This window comes from Acipenser ruthenus, chromosome 47 (genome assembly GCF_902713425.1).
Source record: "Acipenser ruthenus chromosome 47, fAciRut3.2 maternal haplotype, whole genome shotgun sequence".
NCBI lineage: Eukaryota > Metazoa > Chordata > Actinopteri > Acipenseriformes > Acipenseridae > Acipenser > Acipenser ruthenus.
Genome location: NC_081235.1, coordinates 5,019,869 through 5,028,976, shown reverse-complemented (window position 1 = coordinate 5,028,976; position 9,108 = coordinate 5,019,869). Strand labels below are relative to the sequence as shown.

At 44.0% G+C, this 9,108-nt stretch overlaps 1 protein-coding gene across 2 annotated transcripts in view; it reads left to right on the top strand.

Moving 5' to 3' along the window:
- The first annotated feature begins 885 nt into the window (after nucleotides 1–885).
- The window catches only part of LOC131721055 (leucine-rich repeat and immunoglobulin-like domain-containing nogo receptor-interacting protein 3), a 33,087-nt gene continuing 24,864 nt past the window's right edge, over nucleotides 886–9,108 (top strand). The window contains exon 1 of one of the 2 annotated variants that reach the window (XM_059014132.1): nucleotides 886–917. The gene's annotated coding sequence lies outside the window, so the exon portion shown is untranslated. Of the gene's footprint in view, nucleotides 918–4,881; nucleotides 5,409–9,108 lie in introns of those variants that run through there. The other variant, XM_059014131.1, reaches the window with a different exon arrangement.

Genomic DNA, 9,108 nt, shown 5'->3' with positions numbered 1-9,108 from the left:
GAAAAAATGATTGAAATGATACAAGCAAAACGCAATGTGTTTGTGTTAAAGTAGCATTTTCTTCACACACACAGACAGACAGTGGAGTATTTCTCTATCTCATCTTCACACGCGTACGCTGCATGGGCCAGATTCCTCACGCACTGTAGTGTCTGTGTTTGAGATTCCTGCAGCATCCGCAGAGAGCTCCAGGCTTCTTCAATCCAAGAAGAAAAATAAATTGCAAATCTTGCAATATACCCCCCCTTTCCCCATGATAAGATTTCTATTAGCCTGAAGTCTCCACTCCCTTGAAAATGCCTACACCCCCCCCCCCCCCCCTCCAAACAGATTTTTTATTGGACCTAATAACCATGCATTTACAAAATTATTTCTTACCTCTCATTAGCCCAGAAGTACAGTATTATCTTTGGGTAGATAGTTTTGCAAGACTACATTTTCCCTTTTAACTCTGGTAGTTCATTTATCGTGCATGCAGCGATGATACCTGCTGCACAGGAATTGAATCTCTGGTGTGGTGGCTGGAGGAATGAGATTCACTGGAGCTGATTCTGCAAAACTAAAAGATCTACAGAAAAACGACAAGAAGTTTGCAAAAGGAAAGTTGCTTGAAATGTTGTTTTTTTTTTGTTTGTTTTTTTTAACATAATTATTATTATATTCCTTAGCATTTTGAAATCGGATTACTGAATTGTTAATTTTTGTATATACTGTAACACAGCAGGGAGGGGGTTAATATCCTCCCTGCCTAAAAACGTGTTAATTGTTTTTGTTTATTGTTTTATTGTTAATTATCACCTGCACCTGGCTATTGTAAATTAGAGCCAGGTGCAGGGTATATAAAGAGAACAGCCAGTCCCTCAGGCTTGCTGTGTGAAGGAGCCCGATTGAAGAGGTGCTCTATCGTATTAAGAAAGGTAACTGTGTGTTCCTTTTACTTGTTGTTAAACTGCATGTTTTCAGCCGGTAAACAGCTTAGCTGTCCAGCTCATTAGAAAAGGTTCCTTACGTGTGTAGTCAGCACTCCAAAATGGAGCTAGGTGTTTTGTTTAGGTTGGTTTATTTTGTTTATTAAAAAGAGCGCGTCAACGTACGACTGTGAGCGGCAGCCATGTTATAATACATATTATTATAGTGTTGTCATGCAGCCCACTATTAAACATACATGGTGTGCATACAATTATAAAAAAACATATGCCACAAATTGAGCTACATTTAAACAGCCCAGTCTCTAAAGAAGGCTACTGCGTTATTTGCTTGCTCTGTTCCTGCAATCTTTCGATTCAGACGCGACAAATAGAACAGAATGCTGTGAACATTCATTGCCATGTCCGCTGGCATAACGGCTCATGATACAAACGTTTAATCGAGATGCAACATGCCAGGGAGGATTAATTAGACCGCCTCTTTCCTCGTATATTTATTCCATGGGCTAAAGTAAAAAATAACAGAATCTGAAGGTCGTTTTCCAACCCTCTGGGTCCTGTTTGTCCGCAGGAGAAGATGGAGAAGGAGATTGCAGGCGCTCAATTATCTCAGCCTCTCCTTCGGTTACACACATTTCATTGTGAAAGTGAGGAGGGTGTTTCAAAGCATTGAGGAGGTATCGCTTATCTTCATAATGTGAGAAGGATTCGGATAACCAGATGGCAGCTGTCTGTCATGCATTTATTAAGCACTGAGCCTTTCTTTCTTTCTGCATTTAAATAAATTACCCCCCCCCCCCCCCCCCCATCCCAAGAATAGGCTAGAAATATTTACAATGTCATCTCCTGTGTTTCACAGATGGAGAAAGACACATGGAGCTGTATTAATAGGGTTAGCGTGCCAGTAAAAGCATATGACTTCCATGAAATTACTGGCATGCAAACTGTACAGCTACCTGTAGGAAGAATGACCCGGAGTTAACACCTTCTCCCGTGGTGCAGCCTACACGCTGCAGTGCAGAGCTAGATTAATGTGCATTCATATTGCATTGCAGAGAACTTCAATAGCAAATGTACATGCACAGATATTGCCATCATTAGCATAACAAACAAGCGAAGAATAAGTTGGTCATCATGATCTAGATTCTGAGAACGTCAGCTCAGCTGAGTCTGTACCAAGATTCATCACAATTGGATGGATGACCATTTCTCTATCTGAAAAAAATAATTGTGACTTTCAAAGAGGATAAGAAGATGGTGGTCAAGTTGCTAGCTAAGCAGAGTCAGACATTAAGTGACTCAGTGAGTGACTGACCTAGCATTTGAACCCAGGTTCTCAAATGATTATGTGACATGGAACATCTTATTTAGGGAGACATTTGCTTGTGGCTTTTGTCATAAATACTGAACTGCTCTCTCACCCCCTAAAAGAAAGTGGTCCCTCAGATCCTTTGCAGGTCTGGAGTATAAACACTGAACTGCTCCCTCACCCCCCCCCCCCCCCCCCCCTGCAAGAGAAAGACTTGCACTGCCTCTCTCACACCCTCTAAGTGCAAAAAGTCATCACAAAAACTAGCCCACAGATTTCCATAACCTCCACAACCTCTCAACTCTGACCCCTGTGCCTGTTCCTCACACACTTTCAGCCGACCAAAGAAAAGAAGGCAGTGATGTCCTAGCAGAGCTCTAGAAATGACATTGACAGGACTGTGAGCTAGCCAGCCGTGCAGATAAAGGGTCACAGAGTGGCCCTTGGAGCTGGGAAATCAGCAGCCTTGTGCAGTCCACGCTTAATAAAACCAATTAGTGAGTCTGTCCCAGAGCCACGGCACACTCAACCTTGCATTGCCTCTGGAGAACGCAGAGGAGTGACTTATGTGCAATGATTCAATTCTATGTGATTGAACATCTAAAAAAGACTGCGATATGAAATGTGTTGTGGGTTCATTTGCCACGTCTCCACCACCCTCCCCACCAAATCCTCCTGGGGTCCAGAGGGGGCAATAAGAGATGCTCAGCCCCAGGCTGCACTTGAGGAGAGGGGGAGAGAAACAAGAGGACAGGACGGGGTTAACTGCTGGAGGTTCCTCCTCGTACAGGATTATCCATCTTGCCTCATGATTTACGCTGCTGAATTTAATTGTTGTTCAACGAAATGTGGTTTCTTTGAACTTAAAATCCATACTAGGCTCCCAGGCAGCAATTGAGTAATTCTGCTTGATTCGTCTCAATACAAGGTAATGGTGAAAGGGGGGGGGGGGGGGGGGGGAGTTCTGAGGTTTAGAATGTTAAGAAATTACATTTTCACTGCATGCTTGTGTGATGGGGAATGTGCATGTCTGTTCATATGCAGTGCTATTGTATGCACTGGAAGACTTAAGAGGAAAGGGCAGGATCATTAAAAAAAAAAAAAAAACACATTGGAGGCTTTCATTTGGCCTTCAAGGCAATATCACTGCCATATAGCATCACACATCTGCACAGGAATGCAAATATCTAGTCTCCTTAGCCCCTGTGTCTTGTTCTTGCTCTCGTCTACAGCAGCTGGCATCACTTACACCTGCTTTTAGAAGACTGGCCACAACTTGTAGGTAAAGGGTCACAAACCAGTATGTCCCAGGAGTCTTTACTGGTTCCCAGTACCACACTGGCAGAGGAAGCATTCTTGGTGGTGGCTTGTGATCCCCAGGGATACCTCACTCTCTAAACCATTTTTTATTTATAGAAGCTGGCCCATTATAGCCTCTTGTAAGCTGGAGTGACAACCCCCGGGTGCTCAGCAGACAGATGACAAAAGAGAAACAGGGCACTGTGACGTCACACAGCCCTGCTTCCATTTACACATCCCTCCTGCATGCAGGACTCAGCTAACGAAGGAGCTGCAGAGACATGACTCCCAGTCACCTGTTCAGTCCACAGCTGGCCTGTTCTGTACTGGTGCACAAGGGAGGGGAGGGGGGCTGTCCTGTTCCAATAGTTTGGGAGTAGGGGACGCTTTTTGTTTTGTTAGATCCTTCTGACGCACACAACTTTCTCTTAGCGAGCATAGCCGAAGAATACAGATGATTTCACGACTCTGTAATACCACCAGATTCTGCATCTTAAGAATTTAAGAATGTGCCTAAAGCATCTGCTCAAGCTGCCCCAGTCCCCTGAACAAGCCTTCTAAAGGCCATTTAAAATACTAACTATGTATTTGCTTTAGCGTTTGTTAAAGATCTCAGTAGCAGTGGTGGTTAAGGGTGTTTCAAGGATTTAGAAATGCTAAGCAATGGTATTATCCTAAGGTTAACAGTGCATGTCCGGTGTGGGCAGTCTCTGGAACACAGAGGTTGTTGTGTGTCATCCAGCTTGCTTTGTCCCCAGGCTTGCCAGTCAAGTGTAGTGTTTTCTCCTCTGTGCGGTGCGGTGCCAGCTCAGCACATGCCCTACCTGCCTGAGCCGCGGCCCCTCGGAGGGGTCTCAGCGCATCCCCAAACGGCTGTCTGGATCGCGGGTTTAATTGAAGGGGCATTCACTGTGAAACAACCAACTAATGGCCTGCTGCTGTGAGTGGCTCTGGCAGTTCCACAGCTAAGGGATTTTCATAAAAATAAAAAGATTTCACTAATATTTAACTCATTGTTAGGCCAATGTATTGACAGTACATTGTAAAAGTCCTGTATTTTACTGTATAATGGCCCTTCACTAATTCACATTTTTCATCATTTCATGTGTATGTCAAATAATGAAATAAAAAGGAAGTGCTTTTTATTGTGTTATTAGTAGTAGTAGTGGTATTAATATTATTCCTTTTTAGTAGTTGTAGTAAGTGTATATATAATATATAGTGTTCATTTCTATATAAAAATAAATAAATTTAAAAAAACCTCAAAGGACCAATTTATTGAAACCCTATAAAAGAGCCAGCGTACCGCTACTGACCTCCCATAATTCCTTTCAGAGAGAACAACACTACGCTTTTGGTCCCTGTGTGCACTTGTGAGAGGATCCCTAAGCCTCTGTTGCCGTGAAGAGAAGTTGTGAAGCCAAACAGCCACAGCACAGCAGCATATAGCAACAGCAATAGCAAGAGAGCTCAAGAGCCAAGAGAGGAAACAGTCAGACAGAAAGGCAGGCAGGCAGGCAAGCAGACGTGAGAGGCAAGCCAATACTGGAGACACTGCTTGCCTCAGAATCTTAGCCCCGGAGATGGACCCTATCTGCAGGCAGGGGAGAGAGAGACAGCCAGGGCAGCAGGGCAGGAGAGAGGCAGGCAGAGGGAACGATTCGCTTGCATTGGCTTCTAATGCTGTTTGAGAGGCTCAGTGCTGCCAGGGGCAAGCTGCTGCACACTTCAGAGAGACAATATCAACAGCAACCATAACAAGAGCCACTACAGCTGGGAACCGGGGAACCAGAGGACAGACAGACAGACAGGCACACAGGGAGCAGAGCTGGGGACAGACGGATGTGGACGGACAAGGTGCCCTGCAGTCCTGGGTAAGCTAACAAGCAAATAAGATAGCTCACAAGCGAGCTGCTGAAACACAGTATGCAGGCTGGGAGCTGCTGTCTTCTGCCTGCTTCTTGTTTAGATAGCAGTGTGTGTGTGTGAGGAGAGTGTAGCTCCCTTGCTGGCAGAGTGAAAGGTGGGGGGGGCGTGTTATGAACGATTTAAGGAATAAGTAGCTCTGGTTTGTATGCATGTGCTGTATGCATGTCCTGCCTGTTGTGCTTAGCCCTAGCAAAGAACGCACAGACCGTAGCAATTGCTACACTGTAACATCAAAGTTTCCTTTTTAGACCTATTAAAACTGAAGTGGTGTTGATCTTATTGGTGAGTGAATGCACTATTCCTAGAGCACCGAGGAGGGTGCAGTCACCCTAAGGTTCTCTAGTTTACAAGAGCTTTGTTAATAAAGCTTATTTTAAGGAATGTTTTGTTTAGGACTGTTTTTTAAAAGCCCATTTTGATCAATTAAATCAAGTTTGTAGTTCACAAAACCCTTTTAAAATGTTTTAGAGAGAGTTTATTAGTTTCTTCTCATTTTTCAAAGCACTGTTGAACCTTTAATGTTTATAAACACTAAAAAAACGATCCTTAGTTTTGTTTTTAAAAACAACTGTATAATTACAAATGGAACATTGAGGGTCTATTTTAATGCTATGAACAGTGGCGGATCCAAATACAGTACAGATAACTCTGTGCTTTACCAAGAGAAAGCTAAATTATACAGGGAGTATTATTAACTTTGTGCTCTGTGCTATCCTTGCTGACAAAGCAAGTCACGGGAAATCCTAAACAGCTGAATACTTAGCTTTAAAAAATTTTTTTTTTTTTTTGCGAATATGAACAAAAAAAAACCCAGCAACTCATGAAGTTCTGGTATATTCTGAATACAGTACAGAGAACTGTGGGGATTTGAGAGCCAGCAATTTCAAGACAGTGTGTATAACTCTGTACAGTTCTGGGGGTCTGGGAGAAAGCAAAGCCCATACAGCAGCTTTAGAGTGAGCAAAGCGAGGGGTCGTAAACATGCAATTATTTTGTCATTGTGTTTGTACTGCTGCAGTAATGCGTTACTCCATCCTGCTGCTTTTGAAAAAAAAAAACAGGTTCAATAAAAAAGATTGAAACTCACTGATAAACTGTCACATTTTTAATATAGATCCTTAATCTCTTGTTGTAGCTGCTGGGGTTTCGCTGTGAAGTCAGAGGCGGGCTCGCAATGCAGGCTCGTTAGCATTCACGTTGCGTTGGTGTGCGTATTGTGGGATAAGCTGGAGGGGTGCTGCTGTTTACTGGTATTAACTGGAGAAGCCTCGGAGTCAGAAGTAACTTTTTGCAAGCTGACCTAAGAGAGCATTCGCATTTCAATCCCCCCCACCCATGTCTTGAAAGGGGGGGTGGGGATAAGGGTACCCAGCCCCCCTGGTTTTAGGGGGTCACCAGGCTAGACCCAAAATGCATGAGTGCGGACACAGGGATACCCCAGCAATGCTACAACTATAGCAAGGAGTTCCAGAGCTTTGCATCTTTAAGCAGGACCCGGGCCCTAGAGACACTCCATCTGCCAGAGAGGGGAGACACGTGCCAGGCAAGCAGCTACACTCACTGGGACACACTGCGGGACTAGCCCTTCCGCAATTAAAGATGAGCTAACTTGGTAAAAGCATGATACCCAAATGATCAGGCAAGAGTGATATAAAAAAATCATCATAATAATTCACACTTATTTTGGTCTTCTAGTGCTTATTTTTGTGTTAATTTATGTATTTATTTAATAACATTATAAACCATACAAATGCACCATTATTTTTAAACATTTTACTTGTTTTTTCTCAGTTTAAAAAAAAAAGTGGGACTGATCAAGTACTAGCACAGGTGGCTTCAGCTGACTGAGGAAAGACAGCACGAGGTTCAACGACCCCCTGTGTTTTACTATCGGAGGATACTGCAGGAAGATGTGAGCTTTGTTAGGTGTGGCAGTCTGTCACAGAGGGTGTGAAAGGACCATGAGAGCTGTAGAGAGGTAGCCAGGCTTGTTTTACAGTAAATCCTCATTCGGGGAGCCTCATGTGTCATTGCTATCTTTGTTTTTAACTGTGAGTTGGGTTCGCTGTTCGTGATTAACGGGGAACTGTGCATCAAACAGATTTACTTTCCTGTAAAATGTTTAATTTCAGCTGCGCGGCAGAGCGCTCAGCAGTGTGTTCTGACAGTAATATTGACAAGAAGATATTTACGACAGAGCCTTGTATTATTTCAGAGCCCGGTTGATTTACGTTGGTAAAGGCAGCCGAGGCCTCTGCTGCAAATAAATCAGATAGAGTCCGTGCCAGCGCAAAACATTCAGCAATCATTAAAAAAAAGATTCAGGAAGGATGCGTATCCCCAGATAGGAGCCACTAAATCACTAAAGCCGTGCTGCTGACACTGAATAGGCAACGAGTTTCACAAGCACTCGTTTGATGTCAGGAATCAAAAAGTAAAGAGGAGAAGATTGTTTATGTCCGAATGCGCAGCAGCAAGTTAAAGCAAATTACAGTTTGCTAAAAAGATGGATTGTTTAGCATGTGTTTGAAGACGTCTCCAGGGCTTTCGCTCCACTCGCGTCCAGGAAGCAGTGAACTCAAGGAGCTTTTTTCTGACAGCTCCAATTTACCTGGAATTAACTGACAGTTGTGAATGTTCACCGCATGCAGTAAAGGGACTCTGATTAGCTCATAAACCACACAAATAACAGCAAGTGGAGCAATCTGCTTCCCTGACACAAGGCTGGTGTCACAGAACCGGATTGTCTTGGACTACCGTACCTAAAGTAACATTACAGTAGGTAATCCCAGACACGTGCTAATTGGGGTCTGTGAAACCAGCCCGTAGAGTTTAGGGATAACCATGATCTTGCGGTGCTGGGGTGCATTGTGTGTTTTGGGGGATGGGAGCCTTAACCAGGTGTACCCCATTACTTTTAAGTGTATCCTACCCTATTGAATAGCGAAGAGAGAGAGAGAGAGCTGGATGGAGAATAAGAGAGGGATAGAGGGGGAGAGAGAGAGAGAGAGAGAGAGAGAGAGAGAGAGACAGAGGTGCAGACTACACACACTCCTACGCTCAGATCTGACACATCTCCAGGAATAAATACATAAAGAGAGGATACACTGTGTATAAATATCTGGAAACTGCCGACCCCTGGCCTGCCTCAGTGGGCAGCTTTAACGAGGGAGCCAATAGCAGGGTGCGCTGTGAGCGGGTGATGGCTGTGTCCCAGCGGGATGAGAGGGGCTCCCTCCGAGAGAGAGAGAGAGAGAGATACACACATCAAAAGACAGACAGACATAAATAAAAAAATATCACGTCTGTTTACACCAATACGCTTCTGGAACACAGAGCCAGCGAAATGCTTCCTTGTCAGCTTTCTACAAGTACAGCGGAATTGGCTGGCAAATGGATTCTGTTCCATTACTGATTAAAGTTGCTACCTGCTCTCGTGTCTCGTTTTCAACAGACAGAGAGAGAGCTGAGAGCCGGTATAGCCCCGGATGAACAATCAGAGTGACAGTCAAGACTCCCACTGATTGAGAAGCAGTTTCAAGTCATTTCAGGCTTCACTTCATCGACTGACCTTAAGAAACACTGTGTTCCGAGGGGTGTGCACCCTTTTTATCGAAATACTGATGATGAAAAATAATGTTTCAT